We start from the raw sequence: 19,560 nt of genomic DNA on the forward strand, positions 1-19,560 counted from the left end.
CCATTTCCTTAATTTCCAGTCCTCGTTAATATCCAATGTGCCGTCTAGCGTGTTCCTGATTGCATTTAAATTCATTATTTGGGTTGGTTAGATCAGAACTTTATGTTACTTTGTTACAGTTTCAGAGTTTATTTTTAAAATATTGGATAGCAGCCAGGTATGTTAACTCATCTTTATAGTTACAATTAAAGATTGCACGTCCAGTAAAAGATTCAGCGTCCCCCAGAGTGGACTGAACCATTCTTATAATTTGTTCGTGCCAGTGTCCATTAACATTATCAACACTAAAAGCTTATGCTGGCCATGGGGGTTGAAATGTTATATATGATGGCCATGGGGGATGTGCAATAACTTGTGATTATCAGAAGGTGTGTGTGTGTGTGTGTGTGTGTGTGTGTGTGTGTGTGTGTGTGTGTGTGTGTGTGTGTGTGTGTGTGTGTGTGTGTGCATGTGTGTGTGTGTGTGTGTGTGTGTGTGTGTGTGTGTGTGTGTGTGTGTGTGTGTGTGTGTGTGTGTGTGTGTGTGTGTGTGTGTGTGTGTGTGTGTGTGTGTGTGTGTGTTACTGTAACTGTAACTGTAATATGCAAGCTAAGTGTGATGTTGTTATGTGTTAACTGCAGGAGTCCAGAACCAGATTTTCCTTTGGGGACATTAGAAGTATATCTTATTTTGTTTCATTTAACTCTCATATTTCAGAAGCAGCATAAATCCATCCATGTTTATTTATTTGATGTGCCAAAAATACTAAGGACAAAAGCAAACACTGATGATGTGCTTCAGAGTTGTCCCTGGCTGAATGTCTTGAGGTGTTTGAGATGTCTTTGAGATGTGTTCACTCACATGTGTTCTTTGTTCTTCATTTGGATAAACATTAGCACTCATTCTTCCTGGGGTCCGCACACACACAGTCAAACATGTATAACACAGCTCATCATTTCATGCAATTAACAATTCAGTATGATTGAAAACAAACATGATAACCCTTTTATTACCATCATTAAGCCGACCATAAAATAATACCATCAGTTGTACACCCCCAGACACAGTTATCATTCATGGTGAATTTATGTTTTTTGAAGCAAACTTTTGAAACTTACTTTAGAATAATTGTTTGTTAACCATAAGTGTGGGAAGCAATGTTGACATACTTGTACTTTACTTTTACTTATCTTGTCTTATTCTGTAAAATAAATGGACAACCTCCACACCTGTTTTTTTTGTCTTTGACACTGTATGTGTTGTTTAAGCAAATTGAAAATAAAGTTTAAAAAAAAAGAGTAGTGGTTTAAGTTTGACCCTGGATTTGGGGAAGGGGAGGAGGGCTGGAGAGGAGGGGTTTAGCCTTGAGCCTGCTTTCGGGGGGTTGAGGGGGGGAGGAGGGCTGCGTGGAGTCGCCTGAAATGTAAGCTATCAGAAGGGGAGGGAGTAGATTTAAAGGTTTAGCAATGCGCTGTGATTGGCTTGTGGGAATAGAGGCGGAGTGATAGGTTTAGCTAGGGAGTGACCCCCCCCCCCCCCCCCCCCATCACTGATTGAGACGGGTGAGGGGAGTAAGCTGTAAATATGCAGAGATGGCAAAGGTACACACATCCTTTTCTCAAGTAGAAGTACAGATACTCGTGTTTAAAAATACTCAGTCTTGCGATTTCTTTTAGCTCTGAAAACAAAATGTGGGTCATTTTATAATATAAAACGGACAAGTCAAATCAAGCAATCTGATTGGTTCTTAGCCGTGATATACTGAGCGTATACCACGGCCTGTCGAGAGCTATTGCTTAAATATACCAATCATTGCATTCAATAGCATAAGATTATATAAACAAATGTGAGGTCATAGTAACCAGTCTTTTTTAGTACTAAAAATAGCCTTTTGTGAGAAAACTATAGAATTGATTGTGTTTTTTAAGGTAAATTCTCACAATTCCAGGTTAAAAAAATATGTAATTATTTTGTTATCTAAGAACATTGACGCGGGAAGTCAGTCAGAGTTGGGGGTGCGGGCGGTTAGTGGAGCCTCGCAGATGGGGGTGCTACAGCCCCCTCAGCCCCCCTTCCCGCGCACATTCGTTAAGCCACCATGTCAAGATCAAGATGTAGTGATACCAATATCTAAAGATAACTAGAGGGTTGTGATAATATTTTATAAAGGCTTCTTCTTACATAATCATACAATGTTATGTTTGAGCTGTCTTCCTCTGGGATATCTTTTCTCTGAGAGGAATCTCTCCACAATGACTCAGACATTTCATGTTATGAACACAAGAAAATGATATTAGATACCTCCAAATACCATCGTAATTAAATTGCTATCTTGAGATCTCGGGCTTTGGGAAATAAACACCAGCACCATTTGTTATCTGCAGATAATAAAGTAATGATGATGAGGAAGCAGCTTGATGTCTCCAGATGACAAGATAACTGAGTCATAACCTCCAGATATTGGACATAAAACATTATTAGCATTGCAGCACAGATGCTCCAGGGATAAATGGGCTTTCAGACTATTACTAAGATGATCACGTTATTTCTAGAAGGAGCAGTGGTAGTATTGTTGCAACAGAAGGAGCTTAACGACCATCTCCTCCGACCATATGCTTCTGTTTGACGGCTTAACTTACAACCGTTGGCATGCTTCAGCGGGCACATACACTGTGAGGGTATCATGTGCATCAAGTGGACATTTTGGTACATTTTGGTCCGAGGCTCAGGGTTTTGGCATTGATGAAAACAGGCGAGAATTCATTTTGTTCTGCTTCCATTTATCCTGAAGCTGACCTTTCGACATTCATTTGGATGATAAACAAACAACCAAATCTCTGCCTAATCTTTGTTTAGTTAAAAAAAAAAACCTACTGGGGATTATGAATCTGAGCATTGGATAAGGATCACACAGACAGCAGATACACACGGCGCATAACTAATACGGCCAAATGGCTAGACATGTATGCTTTCCCTCCGTATGGCAGCGAGTCTTATGAAGTCACCGTTATTCATACTGCGCTGTGAGTGAGGAATACATTAACACAGATCAGGAGCCCCCTTAGGTATGTTTTACTTTATCTCCAAGTGGGAATGTAGCCTTGACATTACTCCTTCTTAATCTCTGCAAGATGTGATCTACATACACTGCAGCCTGTGATGGCATGTTTCAATCGTTTCAGCTTCCTAGTGCAGTACATCTACCAATCTATCTACCAATCTATCTATCTATCTATCTACCAATCTATCTATCTATCTATCTATCTATCTATCTATCTATCTATCTATCTATCTATCTATCTATCTACCTACCTACCTACCTACCTACCTACCTACCTACCTACCTACCTACCTACCTACCTACCTACCTACCTATCTACCTACCTACCTACCTACCTACCTACCTACCTACCTACCTACCTACCTACCTACCTACCTACCTACCTACCTACCTACCTACCTATCTATCTATCTATCTAACTAGCATCATATCTATCTATCTAACTAGCATCACAGACTTTTAAACGATCACCTGTAACAACATGACCAGACTCGTTACTGAAATGTTGAGAGGGATTGAACGACAGGGGTCTCTCAGTGACTAATGTCAATATTAAAAATGATGAAGTGTGTTGTATAGATTGTGTTTAGAGTTTCTCTCCCCTGCCAGAAAAGCCTACATTAGACTCATGAACTTATGCAACATAATGACAACACTATATTGTGCTTCTATTGGCTAACACATTGTACGTGATAGGCTAAGGGGCGGGACATCTCTGAGCGGTTGACCAATCACAACAGAGCCTGCCAGCTAACCAATCAGAGCAGACTGGGCTCTGGTTTCAGACAGAGGGTGAAAAGAGGTGCTGCAGCACAGGCAGTATGAGAACAATAAAGAGCTTTCTGAACATGAGACATGTCACAGTAGAGGTACTAGACACAAAAACAAATACCTATGTCTTCGTTTATGTGTTGTCTGACTTCTGTAATCTTTTCTATACTGTATGAATTATTATGTGTTTAATTTCCGTTTGTAATATTTAGTTGTAAATCGGATGTATTCGGTGTTGTGTTTTCTGCTGTTGTTCCTAGACAATAGACCATATACTGTATACAACAACTGGCATGTTTAATCAGATTCAACCAACTAACATCATCTCTGAATTCGTAGATATGGCATTGTGCAAAATTACACAATTTGGACAATCAGTTTCTGTTTATTTGCAACAAATTAATAAATAAAACATTCTACCGTTTTAGAATAACAATATCCCTCTATTCAGCTCATGTGACAAACAGGAGGTATCGCCATACAATATATCACGCACACCCTTCACGCATTTCAAAGGTCCAGAGTGGAGACAAAAGACAAAAGAGCACATTATTTCAGTCCATTTGCACACCATCAATCCAAGCTACCTCATATTGTATATTCCCAGTGGGACATGACTAATACATTTGCATATATTAATGATAACAAACAGACGAGGATATGCCCAGCTTCCTGGTAAATAAAGGAAGCTATTTCTGGTTTACTTTGCAGTCCTGTGAGAGGAAGAGACACTGGAGCCTTGAAGTGCATTGACATTATTATGCTGGATTCATAGCCCACTCTTCTCCCTTTTTGTTCTTCAGCTTTCAGGGCTTGTGCTTCCTCAAAGAGGCCCCTGGGACCCAACACAAAATATATAGCTTCTGTGTGTTTCTCATAATTGGCTCTAAGGTGACGCAAGGCTCCGAGTTGTTCCAGCGGACTCCAAAAACAGTTTGAAATCAGCCATTGTGCTCACACGCTCCTCAGGCATTTGTTGATGTATTGCAGCATGACTGAGAGTCCTGACTCGGCCTCTGGGCTGCAGGGTCACTTCATGAGACTCTTCTCACGGTCAAAAGAACATCTTGTATTTGCTAACATGTTTGGTATTTGCACGACAGCCAGGGAGTTGATACAAGCTTTCCATAAAAGACCCTAAAGTAGTGTTTCTTCCAGGCATTGCATCATCAGCAAGCGGCAAATGTATCATTACTGATAACCTTGATCATTTATGAATAGATAAAGATAACAATGAACTACTAAGTGCATACAATACTTGATGTTTGTGCCATTTCTCGACATCATTCTGTATTTAAAGGAAGTCATCCGCTCTATTGACATACACATACGCTCTAGTCCGGTAGACTGTTTCCTATTCCTGCACAAATGAATATAGTTGAGCAAACAATAGACATTGCAAATTGACCCATAAGATAATTTTCTGATCTGAAGTATGCTTAGTAAAACTAATACAGAAGATTGCCTCCATATTCAGAGGCAACCATTTCAATATTTGTATTATTGTAAAGTATTCCCTTAAGAAACAACAAACAGTAATGGATTCAAAAGAATAACGAGTGCAGTGTAATAACAAATCTAGTTAAGATAGAAGATAAGATATTAAATCAAATGCAGCTTTGCCAGGAGATTGCCCACTTCACCAAAGAGAGGCTATTATCTCGTAGTGTTGAATGTGCCTTGGCCAATGTTTTCTAGGATTAGTTGCAAATTCCTTCTTCCAATTCAAACAAGTGAACAGCAGCTTCAAATCGGATGACAGCCAACCACATTGCTAGGCTTTTCTAATGAATTATTATACGAACAACAACCAATTAAGTGGTTTTGTATATGGATGAAATGGCATGGAGTTCTATGCCCTTGCTGATGGTAAAAGTTTGAAAATAAAGTCAGGTTAAGAGTAAATAACAAAAATTCATCGCATGATAACTACTGGTTGAATTGATTAAAGGATCATATAATAATAATAATAATAATAATAGATTTAATTTGTTAGCGCTTTTACAGGTGCTCAAAGACGCTTTACAGATAATAGTGAAGAAAGAAAGAAAAGAGAAGAAAGGAACAACAAATAAATATATAGTTAAAGTTAAAGTCAAATAATACAAAAAACATCACACATGAAAAGCCAGATTGAAGAGGTGAGTTTTTTTGAAGGTGGTGAGGTCGGTGCAGTCTCTGATGGGTTGTGGGAGTGAGTTCCAGAGGGAGGGGGGCAGCGACGGAGAAGGCTCTGTCCCCCCAGGTCCGGTGATTGGTGCGGGTGTGAGGATAGGAGGTTGGCTTCTGATGAGCGGAGGCAGCGGGAAGGGGTGTGGTGGTGGATAACAAGTATAATAACAAGTCTATACTCAAAGCAGGAGAAAGGCTTCATTGCTAAAAGAACAGTTTAACATTTTAGGAAATATGTCTATTCACTTTCTCTCCTGAGATAGATATTGACTTCATATAAAGCAACAGCCAGCAGCCAGTTACAGTAGCATAACTTACTGCAAAACTGACACATCTATCATCACACAACTTGCTGTTTTTGCACTTAGTTTTTTATGTAAAAAAATATCAATTAGTGAGTTTTAAAAGTGCTGGTTGGCAGATTGAGTTACCTTTGGACAGATCCAGGCTAGTTTCCAATCATAAAGCTAAGCTAAGCTAACATGCAGACATGAGAGTGGAATAACTCTTCATATGTAGCCATTGGCAAGAAATAAAAAGACATTATTTTCACAAAATATTGAGTTATCGTTTCATAATACCAATACCTGAAAACCCAGATTTATCACCGTAAATCTGTACTTTATTTACAGTGCAATGGAGCAGCGGACCCCCGGGCTCTAAAGGTGTTTACGATGCAACCACCGAGGACAATTATGAGGAGAACAAAAGAAGAACAACTTGTCAATATATTAAGCCTCTTTACTGCCAACATCCCTTTTCTGGCAGAGTGTGGTGGCGGACAGAAGGTGACCAAAGATTTAGAGAGTCCACACAAATCAATTTGGAATCATGTCCTTCCCCTCCCCTTTAAAGAGCCTCTCCACAACAGGCAGCATCGCACTGCCAACAGGAAAGAGTAAATCTACTAGTCAGGAGTACGAGCCGAACAGAAACTCACCACCATTTCTCTGCAGCTTGAGGACAAAGAGGAACGCGATGAATAAGCGTGACCTGAAAGGACGCCATCTCATTAAGCCGACTAGCAAACAGGCTAACGGTTGAAATGTATTATAAGCGGTGCAGACAATTACTGCAAGAGCCCCTTGAGCTGTCCTTTTTTCTCCCTTTATAACACTTTTGACAAGAAAGAGTGACTGAAATGGAAATGCAGTAGATGAAGGCCAGAGATGAATGAGTCAGCGAGTCCACGGCCATCTATTAGATTATCATCGAGTGCTGGAGTCAGACTAAATGCCTGAGTGCTGCCTTCTCTGCGCAGGTGTCTTATTAGAGAACTTTACATCATCCTCCCCAGCTGATTAGCTCTTGTTGGTACACTTTGTCCGTGCTTTTCAAAGTGTATCTAGGACATTCAGAGTGCAAGCTGTTTGCATTTTCAGTGCTTTGCATAACTACCTATAGCAACATGATTTATATGAAAGAAACTGTATAGAATATTTATTTCTGCCGTATGTGTTATTGTGAAGTGTCACCGTGATCGATTAGGAGAGGACAAATCATTTTACAGTGCTGAAATGATTCACGAGTCAATGAATCAATTAGTTGATAGCCAGGAAATTAATCTACAAAAAATGGATAAGCAATTAAACTTTAAATTCATTTATCAAGCAGAAATGACTAACAAATACCAGGATTTAATGCTTAAGTAATAATAAACAGATCTTACACCACAGTGCAGACTTTACAGCACAACATCAATATTATACATTAGTCACTTTAGCAAATCACTTTTAGATTAACACTTTTTTTCCTTTTGCCTACTGAACAGATACAAATGTAGAAAAAAATGACAGCTAAAACGTACTAATATGGTGTTGTTTACAAGAGAATAATGTGTCTAATATAATTTTCACTTTTAAATTGCTCCTCCCATAAAGTCAAACTATGTGTGTGTTTAAATACCCTCTTTCTGCGCTCTGATTGGCTCGCTGGGGGCCCTGATGTTGAGGCATTTAACATCTGGGGGAAAAGTGAGCTGCATCTGGGCGGGGCTTAACACAAAAGCTCGAATTACTAACCAATGGGAGGTGACGTGGTCCTAACGTCGCTTCCTGATTGGCTAGAACGTCTGTCAGACTGCAGCTTAGGGGGCGTGGCCTGAGCTCCGGCTCCCGAAGTGTTGTGACTTCAGTCTGGCTCCAGTCTTGTCACAGGAGTGAAGGGGCGCCTTTCTCTGGTGCTCTGGGATTACTAATGAAGAAAACTAGCAAAAACTAACAACTCTGCCTCGTCTAAACGAATTTGTACCGCTTCAGTATCTCCTCTGCGAGACAACGAGGGGTATTTTTCTCTTTTTACTGGACGTACGAAGGAAACAATAAGGTAAGAAGTGGTGCTAGTTGATGACTTTAGCGATGCTGCTGCAGCTGCGTTTACTTAGCTCATTAGGAGGCTGATGCTCCAAGTTTCCCACAGAGGAGACATTAATTCACCTTATTAATGGTGTCTAAACGTCTACATTAATTTGAATCACGTAAACACAACATTTTTGTCACGTTTTATGCGCTTAAACTCTGCCATAAGTTGCATTTTGGTTCCGTAGAAGCGGCTTGTTTTTCCCGTTTTCCTCGTCTGTGTCTAGTCTCTACACTGAAGGCTGATTGCAAGCCAGTATTATCTGACTTAATCATTTCTTCAAGCTATTAGAAATGTGTGTGTTCTTCTCTTTGTTCGGGGTTTTCATATACATTTAGCAGATTTGCACATGCATTGTGTAAATGTTCCATTTCTGCACAACTCATCAGGTTTTCTCTGTCTGTCTGTTGCTGCAACTTATTATCAGGTATTAGACCCCGATAAGCTCTCATTGAGTGGCGTCTTAGCCGAAGACACTAATTGAATTTGGATACTCAGGTTTATTTCCCATCAGAGACAGACCACATTTGTTTGCTCAAGACCTGTGTGTGCACCAAATCCTTTTAACTAGCAGATAACGTTAACGAATCAGCTTTGACCAGAGAACTCTGTTCGATTATATTGAAGCTGCACCCTCTTACTTTGCATGGATTTCAACTCTTAAATCATGCTCGCTTCATCTGCATTTTGTCTGAAAGCCAAACTCGATGAGCTCATTCTTGTAACAGGTTTCTGCTTTTGCACGCAGACTTCCAGCAGTATTGGATTTGAGTATTGACTACGACGCACAGAGAGATGAAGAAAGCTGTGTTTTTGTCTCATCAGACTCCCAGGGGCTGCTGCTGCTTTATTTATGCTGCTGCTCTTGAGCCATCCTGCAGAACTGGGACTGTGATTTGTCTCAGCCTGGTGTGCATTAGCCCGCTTTTAGCCCTCAGTGGGTGTTCACTTTCAGTCGAGGCAAAGAACATTTCAACAATAAATACATCTCATATGCACACAGACACACTACGCTACTACTTCTTCGATCTTGTGCCTTCTTGCCTCGCTCAAAGGCAGCCGGGCTCTTCTCTGATCTATGCTAGCCTTGCAAAAGTTTGAGTCATTTAAATAAAAATGTATATTCAGTTTACGGGGTGCATTGATTGAGCAGCAAAGGCAGCTTTTGCTTATTCATAATAAAGCTCTTGTTTTGGCTGTTGGAGGGAAACGCATCATGCCCTAACTAGCCCAAGCAGTCAGATGTTTAAGTGGAAACGGTGTGTTCGAGTCTTGTGATTTTCTTTGGTTTTGCCTGGTCTCAGCGGCAGTGCTATCACATGATGAGGAGGCCTGATGATGGCTTGTGGTTTTCTACCGCACATGTACAGTGACTTAGCACTCTGTGGCGCTCAGAGGACGTTGAGATGAGGTTTCAGGTTATTTTATTTGACATGTTCCCGGCCTGCTGACAAGGGAAGGTGCTGCTTCCCTGCAGGAGAAGTGAGATGCTCCTGTGTAGCCTGATGAATTGTGTCTGATACCTAGTGTCTGACTGCACTCCTACTTATACTATATATAGTGCAAACAAATCTATATTCAAGCCTCGATTGTGGCAGTCTCCCACGCTCGCAAACAATCAACTGCTCTCTCCTTTTCTTTTAACCCGACACCATTAGGGAAGTCACATTCTGCTGACGGGTGAGTTGAACGTGTGCTCGCGCAAAGAACGAGCGGTGCATTCATTTCCTCGTCACCTCTGGAAATTGCTTGCTCTTCGTCCGGCTGTCATTTTCAGCGCCTGATAGGTCAGCCGCACAGTTAGCATGGTTAATGGTGCATTTAGCCCAGTGTAATTTTATTTCCGATTTCCATTTCGCCACTTGCTTTTAGTTTGGAATGACAAGAGGCCCCCGGTGAAGGGGCCCCCGTTTGTGCAGATGGCGTCTTTCTAATGGTCCTCAAGGTAATGATGGTTGAAATAGGCTCCTAACAGGGACTGAGGACTGTGGCCCTTGGGGAACATTCAGCGGGCTATTTTCATTTTCATCATCGAGATAAAGTAGTCAATATCTGAACATAGCTCTCATACACACACGGGTAGTCTGCAGTTTTGATTGGTCTGGGGAGAAATGTGAATTTTAGTGGCATACACAAAGACACGTTACATTAAACCCCCCGGGCGAAGTTGAAGTTGCTGAATTCCTTCACTCTGCGCTCATTCTCAACCCCCATTTCAAGCTCAGCGGAATTTGAGAGTATAGGATGATATGTTTTGGGCTATTGTTGTGGCACCACGACAACAGTGATTTGTCTAAAGTGTCGCAGACCACACACACACACCCCCCCCCACACACACACACACACAGACACACACACACACACACACACACACACACACACACACACACACACACACACACACACACACACGGCGGCATTGTACACGTGCTGCTGTCTGAAGAATGGGCGGCGTGGCGGCGTGCTTCAGGAAGCAACAGTTAATCTAATCTCCTCATCCGCAACATATGGGACTTTGTTTGGCCCCGCACCTGAGAGGCACCGGCCTGTGGCACCTCATATTTCATTTTGATAATGGCTAGTTACCCGTGGCAACTGGGCAGCCAATGAGATCCCCCTTTCTTAAAGAAGATAGTGTAGAAAGGAAGAAGAGGGAGGCTAAAGTGAATGTGAGCTTCAAGGCTGTGTCCCTGCACCCTCCCCCTCAGTACTCTCCCGGCTGTGTCCAGTGAAGGGTGTGGGACCCCTGGGGAGTGAATTATTACCTGTCAGCCCTGCAGGCTCCTGGCCATCAATAACCCGGGCTGACGCAGCACAGGCCGGTCCAGGTTATCTGCTGAGACCACCGGGCCTTGGCCCCCAGGTCTGGCCCCGTTTGGCCAGAAATCACATTAACATGTTGCGTCGAGCGTAACAAATGCACCTTTCGGAGCAGACGGACGCGTGCCTTCTGCTGAAGAGCATCCTCCATCACTGTCCTGACTGGCTGTCAGTGTTTCTGTTTTTTTCAATAGATTGCAGCCACTCTTCCAATGTTCAGTCAACATCTCAACTGTGCTTGGAAGAAAGGTTTTCCGTCAATTTGCTTGAAAATATCTTCCATATATTGGCTTGCATTATTTTAAAAGTGAATTTGCCTGTGTTGGCACAGACTTGCAAATTGCCAACTGCCAATTTAGTTACATCTGTTTCCCCTTTTTCATTTCATTGTGGCAACAGACTGGAAGTAAAGGTGAATACAGTAGATGTTTTCAGCACTGACATCCCTCCCCCCCCCCCCCCCCACCCCCCCCCCCCCCCCCTACTAGTCCAATCATCAGCTATCGGGTTTGATTCTTGGCAGGCTTGTAATTACGCTTGATTCCGAAAACAGGCGTGCAGTGGCTCTACCTCCTGTGGTCCTGCTGTGGTTACTGCAGGCTTGGAAATTATAGCCAAGCTGTTGAGTGTGTCAATTCTGGGAGGAAAGGCTTTGAGTTCAGTGAAAGGCCAGAGGGAAGGAGAGGGAGAAGAAGAGAGAAAGACCACGATCTGGACGAGTGACAGGCCTCGCTCCGACCGTCCAGACTGGCTGTCTTCCTGTGGTTTTGTGGAGCTGTGTTGCAGAAACGTTAACCCCTTGTCGAACATGGACTTGGCTCCGCCTGCCAACCCGCCGCGGCCACAAGCAGCGCAGCACGAACACTGGATGACTGTCTGGTTACGCTTCATGAAGCTCCGTGGATGGAGTCCAGCAATTAGAGGGGAAATATAACCTGTAGCGTGCACTGTCAGCAATTTGCCTCATATTTACAGACCAGAGAGGTGCTCATGTCGAAGAAGGGACCTTTTGTTAAGAATCAAAACCTCAGACTTTCATTCTCCTTTGTTTCATTTCTATGCAGAGTCATGCGCCCTGTTTTTGTTTGGGGGTTTACTGTGGATATTTGTCATAAGTGTAGATTCATGCTTGTTCTTCTTGTCCTCCTCACCCCTGTATTAGTTGCCCTTTTTTCGAGGAAGCAGACAGTGTGTATTATCTATAACACACACAGTCTTTGATTTGTGTAGCATGGAGGCTGTGCGTGCTACCCACAGGGCAGCTTGGAAGGAGCATCCACAACGAAACGGATCTCTTTTTTTAAAGGGAAAGAAAAAATGAGTCATCCAAGAAAGGAATCCTTGTCATTTTTCATGCATATTTCATGCACAGAAATAGCAAACGCGGCATCATATGGGCATGGATTTTCATTGCTTTAAAGGATTATTAGCTGATGACTAAGCGCAAAGATCTTCCAAAACTCCCATTCAGACTCGTCGTCATCCACAATCCCCAGAATCCTGTTTATTTTTTCAAAAAGCCCTCACACTCAGAAGGATAATATTAACCTTCAAAAGATTAAGATAATACAGACATCACAACACACTCAACCTCGCCACCATGGACGGAACAGAAATATAACCCCTCCAAATCCACTTCGATTCTCCCTGCTCCTGTGTTTAATAGGAGGAAGCAACTGAAATAAGGAAACAAGTGTCTCAGTAAATAGCCTGTGGCCATACCACTTATTGATCGCTCTACTCAGAGCTGGGTGGACTGGGGGAAGGCAGAAGTGCATTGGTGTGTTGCTCCAAATGATCTCTTAATCACTTCATAATTAGTTCAGACCTTCCGCATCATTGATTAGCCAGCCAGGCTGAAAGTGGAGCAAATCACCCCCCCCCCCCCACCCCCTCCCCTCAAACCTAACCCTCCCCCCTGGCGTCCCAATCCCAATCATCCTTCCTGCTGGTGGAGGACAAACCAGATGCTGCTGTAAAACAATCGAGAAGGCAATTGTATACGCGCGGTAAACAGTAAATGAGTGACCTTGAAGAGTTTTGCCACATGGGCTACGCCTTAACTCACGGTATTAATGTTCAACATCGTTTTAGTCCAGTTTGTAAATGGATTTCTCAATCTGTGATTTTGCGTCTTGATTTCGGACAACATTTGGGGTAAATTGTTGTCTACCAATCAGTGGTTCGATCCCTAGCCCCCTGCAGTCAACGATACTAGGGCTGCTGGATTATGGCAAAAAACATAATCTCGATTATTTGGGTCAATAATTGTAAATGCGATTATTCATTGACTTTGAAAACATCCATTTATTGGAGAAACATTTTTTGAACAGTATGTTTTGAACAGTTGATTACCCTGAACTTTAAGTAGAATTCAACTGAAAAACCCCCCAATTATTTTTTAATATAATAATAATAAAAAAAAATTTTTTTTTATTTCGATTACGTTGTTTTCTTGATTGTTTCAAGCCATAATCGCGATTACAATATGATTAATTGAGCAGCCCTACACGATACTGTAGCCCAAATTACTCTATAGTTGTGTCTACGGGTTGGAAGTATGTAAGTATCTTTGGATAAAAGCAGCAGCTAAATGCGTGTAATATTATTGTTAAAATGTACGTTCCATATCCTAGACCCTCCAGAAAAACGATTTTTTCATCTTGGTGTTTTCTCTCTCGTGTGAGTTCCACACGTTTACTCTACGGTGTTGTTTACCTTCTGGGATGCGCAAGCTGATGCCGCCACGTCATCATCATCACTACTTCACGTCAAGACGAGTTAACTTTTTTTTTTCTCAACTTAGTTTGCAAAAAAGGGGATTATGCGGCCTTTTAAAAATCTGCGCCATTTTGCTGATTATGCGGTAAATTCTGCGATCGCAGAATCGCTTTTTTCTGGAGGGTCTAATATCCAAATCTTTTTTCACTAATGTATTTGCAAGTGATGTCAAACAGAACCTACAGTATGTTTTTATAAAAGGAATTTTCCGATCTATTTGTTATATCTGCTTTATAGAGATTTTTGTTGGTATTCAGTTGTTTTGCAAGAATTGGGAATAACTCAGGCTTTCATACAGTTGATAGGTATGTGTTGTTCTCCATGTCTTTGTTTTAAGAGTCGTAGAAGCAGCAGGAACTATAATTCTTTCGCTTGCTTGCTTTTCATGGATAAGTGAACACAGAAACACTGAACAGTCAATGGAGTGGAAATACTCACCTAATGTGCATCACCTTGATTTAGATGTATTACAAATGACCAAAGCAGGCTGCACTGCTCTGTGGTTGGAAGTGTTGTAAATCAGCGTGTGTTGTTTGGTTACGCTGGATTTACTGGACCTGGACAGTGTGATTTAGTGCCTTTCTCTAGTATCATATTTCCATCTCTGGCCCACGGTGTGCGAAATGCATTTTCATAAAGATATGTCATTATATATATTGGTATCATTGCTAACGTTTACCCATATTGCCAACCTCCACTGCAGCACCACCTCTTTCTCCATCTCCGTCTCCACTGCTAAGTGCTTCTTGCTGTGGATTTTCTCTCTGCTCGTTTCCCAGAGATTGGCTCTCAATCAAGTGGTGTAGGCGGCACCATAACGTCCTTTCCCTTGGTTTTTCAATTTGTGAAGTTTTCGTTTCTCTTAGCGGTGGTATTTCTGTTGCCTGTTCAGCCATGTTGGCTATCACTGCTTGTACTAACAGCCCAGTTACTCTCCTATTTCCTCCAAACAAACGGCTGTTGTTGCAGCAGGAAATGTAACCATCCATCTTTGTGCCAGGGGTTATTTCCCTGGGAAGACCTACCACACATCCAGGGCCTCCCACCACCTCACTCTGATTTGGTGTACGCTCTTAAAAGAGAACATTTGGCACAGCAGACATTTGTCTTGTTTTCAGCACAAGAAGTCGAAACTGACTCTTCTCGCCAGAATTGGAACATGTCTCGTCCCGAAAGAAATGCACGTCTGTTGCATCTCCTTTTTTTAATTTGAGTAGATAGGCTCTGTCCTCCCATGACATGTTTGGCTGCGTATCAAGAGGTAAACAGCATCTTGCCTTTGGTGACACAGATTGAAATCTCACATCTGATGAAATTTGGAAAAAACAAGGTCATTCCACATAGAAAAACAGGTTGGCTTCATTTTAAATTGGCTGACGACGCGTGAGAATCTGCTCTGAGCTGCGTCTATCTTGGCTCAACTTTGTTTTACACTGTTTGTTAGCATGTTGTTAAAAACGCAAGTGAGTTGGATAAAGTTCTCTGCCAGGTGGTTTTTAAATGTAACTTTGATTTAGGACTCAGCTGCACGACTTAGTTTGTGCAATCTTTAGATAAGGAAGCCTTCTTTATGAGCTTTGAAAGCAGGTAATCTTGTAAAGGCTTTGTGTAGCAGGACTGAAAGGAAAGTGAATGGAGAGCAGTCGAGTTGTGACTAAATGATTTGCTGGAGTTCAGACCAGAAATAGAGAGGGACACAACGAGTATTTTGTAATAAAAAAATTGATATTAGTTTTCAGTCAATGAAATGTAAACATTTTTTGACAGATCTATGTCTATCACAAGTTTCTACAACCTTAAAGGGGGGGTCGGTAAGTTTGAGAAACCGGATCGAGCTAGAATTTGAAAATACACAACCGGAAAAAATCTGCCACTTCCTCACAGAGCCCCTCCTCCAACACACACGAACGCGCACATGACCAATGAGGGCACGAGATCAGTTTGTGCACAGATGGAAGGCTGACAGGCAGGTAGGCCATCCAGTTACTTTAGCCGGGCCGGCTCAGATGATTGGTCGAGCTTTCTACAGTACTACGGCTTCCACAGATGATATTTATCAATGGATTTATTGTCAAAGCACTTCAGATATTCATTGTTATCGGGATGTTAAGAGCATTCCATGGAAAATAACAAAAAGTGTATCTCGAGCCGGTTTCTCAAACGTACCTACCCCACCTTTAAATCCTGTTTGTGATTGACTTTGCAATCGAATACATCATTGATTTAATTGTTTAATTGGATCAACAGAAAATGAATCCATAAATACTTTGCACATTAATAATTTATAATATTTCATTAATAGCTGATCTTGAGATGTAGGAGCAATCTACGTCCTTTTTGACATTTCATAGACCGACCTATTAATTCTGTAAATCTTTTTAACTCTTTCAGTCATTAAGCAAAATTAAGTAAATCACCAGTTGCTTAAGTTTGCTCTATCATGTGGGTTAGGGTTGATCATTATAATCGCTCTCATGTTATGCTTATAGTGAAATCCAGCAGGTTTGCCCCACACTGATTCAACACTATGCTTAGTCTCTTTAAGAAGTGTGGTAAGTGTTTTTGTTGGAAAGCGTCTGTAATCTGTAGACTGCAGAGACACAGAACAGACCGGGATGCAGAGCAATCGCTTGAGTTCCTGGCAGTGTGATACCAAGGGCTCGAATATCTGATTTTTATTTTTTTGGGCTTCTCTTGATGATCCGTTGCACAGCAATTGTCTGGCTTGTCACATCTTGGCTAAAGCAATTAGGCTGTCTGGATAAAGTGTGTGCGTGTGTGTGTGTGTGTGTGGGGGGGGGGGGTCTGCTGCTGCTGCTGCTTAGTTACTATAGAAGTATTTCTGAGTCATGATCAGGTCGCATTGTTGCTTATTGGAGTTTTTCGAAATGAGAATTTTTCCTGAAATGAAGCAGGAAATTAAAATGCTAAGATAAGCCATTTTTTTTCTTCTGTCCTCTTCATCCAAAGCCTTCACACAGTCATGTCCCATTGCTACTCTGCAGACGCTCACAAGGTGACAGGCATTCACATATTTAATTTATCTAAGTGTTCAGAGAAAATATGCCTCTATTTTTTTTTTCCCCCAAAGAGTTATTTCACGTCTTTTGAAAACGAAAGTGGCTCTCCTCTCAGCGGTGGAATGTGACATGCATACCTTCAGAGACGGACCTGACTGCATCTCATTTCCAAACTTTCCAAAAATAGCAGAGCCGTTTGACCTTGTTCTTTGAAAAGTTGACCAGGTCCCATCGGTGCCCGCGCTGTGCGCACTTTGAATCTACCGCAGGAATTTAAAGTCTGCAAGTTTGCAGGTGAAAGGTTCAGTGATGGTTTAGGAAACTCAGAGTGGATTCCCAACTCTCCTTCTCCCTAAGGCTCTTTATCCGATTTCTTATGCATGCACCCTGTGCTCTGCAGATATGAATTGAGGCTGATTTTCTGCAAACACTCAGCATACCCCAGCGCTTAAGTCTGGCATGTGTTACATTTAGAATATGCAGCAGTGGCTTTTCTTTTAAGATGTAACTCCCTGTGCGTGTATGAAGTGTTTTTACCTGGGTGAAAGCATTCAGGGTTGGTTTCCGGCTGTATGTAATCTTTATTAAGCCGCCACGTTATTATTCATCTATATTTTTAGTGGTCACCATATGTGCGGTGGATACTTGGCTCGGACATGGTGTAAGATAAGTCTGCCCGCCTACACTTAGCTTGGTCATTTCCCTCCGCTTCTCAGAACTCCAGGCTCGTTTCCATCGAATCAGGCTATTTTTAAACCACTCTTTGGGGAGAGAGCGCGGGGGTTTATCGGGGGGTTTCAGTTAGTGTCGTATGAATCCTAACTGGGCAGTGGTCCAGGGTGAGTAAAACACACCTCCCCCATCTGTACCGTATACTATAGTGTGTGTGTCAGTTTATTAACCATGTGGACTCACCCCTGCAGCTGTGTGAGTGAATCAGAGAGGAGGCTTGTGGTGAGGAAAAAATAATTGATTTTTCAACGATGCGTCAGGAGTGTTTCTTGAACTCAGCATTGATCCAAAGAAGTCTCTATATCTCAAGTTTTCCAATTACAATTTTTTTTTTTTGTGATGCTTATTTAGGTTTTTAGATGTTCTTTACCAAATGCTGACCTTCAATAACAGATTATTAACAGCTAACGGATACGTTTAGTGCTCTGCGTGCAGAGAGGTGCTAGGTTCGTGCACCAAACAAGCCACAAAGATAACCAATTCATAAATCCATATATATCGACAGCTTCAGTTGATAAAACAGGAAACAGTGTTCCCAGTTCATTGACTGACCTTTGAGGAGGGACAGCCTATTGCCATTTTAGTGACAAGCTGCTTCTGGTCAGCTTTTATTTATACGTTTTTAAACTATTTAACTAATAGCGTTATTCCAAAAAAGAAATATTTTCAGCCAACAGTTGAAATGTTTTTATTTGACATTGCTGATTATTTTTATTATGTACTTCTTCATCAAAATGGGTGTAAATATTCATCGCAATATCTGAGAGGAAGGTCACAGCTTCAAATGTCTTCTTTGTCTCATCTAAAATAGAACTATATTTATTTAACATTATTTGAATCCTTTAATTGAAGAAGCTGAGAACCAGAATAAGCAATTATTAGTTATCATCACTTTTTAAATGACTCATTTCTTTCTCTATTGACTAGTCTGTAAATCCACTTTTCATTCAGCACTAAAGCTAACACATGTTTGAGGCGATAATAAGAAATATAACCGTTGTTGTGATGCACCAAAGAAATGTCTCTGCTTTTCTCATAATGGATTTAGATGGCTCGGTTATAGTGAATGTGGTGACGAAGCCTGTGGAAGTGAAACATTTCTAGTGTCACATTTTGAAGAGTGAGTCACCTACAGGTGTCTGTGTTATAGTGCTTCAGTTATTATGTTGTGATATACAGAGAGTTTTCCATATCTGATCATCAACATGGCCATTTGTTATAGTTTATCAAGTATCTGCTGTATATGAAAAGCTGTTGGTCCAAAACGTGTTTCAGAATCAAACAAAGCTCCAAACATGAGCACCATCTTGGATTAATTGCTTATGATAATTGTGCATCTGTGTGTGTGTGTGTGTGTGTGTGTGTGTGTGTGTTCAGTGATGTGGATGACTGCTCAGGGCTGGTAAACATGTTCATTAATTCACTCCGAGGCTGTAAACTTATATCCTCAAAGAGCGACACACAAACACAAGAAATCACCTCCAGCTCCGTCACACGTGTCACTTCCTGAGTCCGGCCAATGGAGCCATGTCGGCTGTTTGATCCCTTTTCATTGCTTTCCTTCCTCCACCGTCCTCTTCCTCCCTGTGGGACTCTTTCTGGTGACTGACGGTATGAAAAGCAACTTGGTGGTAAACAAAGCCCCCCCTCCCGCCCAACCACGCTATTGCTTTGATGTCACATCTCGGAGACAGGTGGCTGGGTGAAAGTAATGAGGGGCCTACACTCACATTTTCACTCTGAGGCCAGTCTGAGGCTAACAGCAAGTCTGAAGCAGGTCTTCAGTAGTGAGGTCTTAAGTAGCGAGGTCTTAAGTAGCGAGGTCTTCCATAGTGAGGTCTTCCGTAGTGAGGTCTTCCGTAGTGA

At 41.8% G+C, this 19,560-nt stretch overlaps 1 protein-coding gene across 1 annotated transcript in view; it reads left to right on the forward strand.

Annotated features, from left to right (window-relative positions):
- Positions 1-8,123: 8,123 nt before the first annotated feature.
- sema6cb (semaphorin 6Cb) overlaps positions 8,124-19,560 on the forward strand; it is a 188,795-nt gene continuing 177,358 nt past the window's right edge. The window contains exon 1 of the mRNA XM_079640911.1: positions 8,124-8,308. The gene's annotated coding sequence lies outside the window, so the exon portion shown is untranslated. The remainder of the gene's footprint in view (positions 8,309-19,560) is intronic.

The sequence above is a fragment of the Notothenia rossii genome (genome assembly GCF_949606895.1).
Source record: "Notothenia rossii genome assembly, chromosome: 7".
Classification (NCBI taxonomy): Eukaryota; Metazoa; Chordata; class Actinopteri; order Perciformes; family Nototheniidae; genus Notothenia; species Notothenia rossii.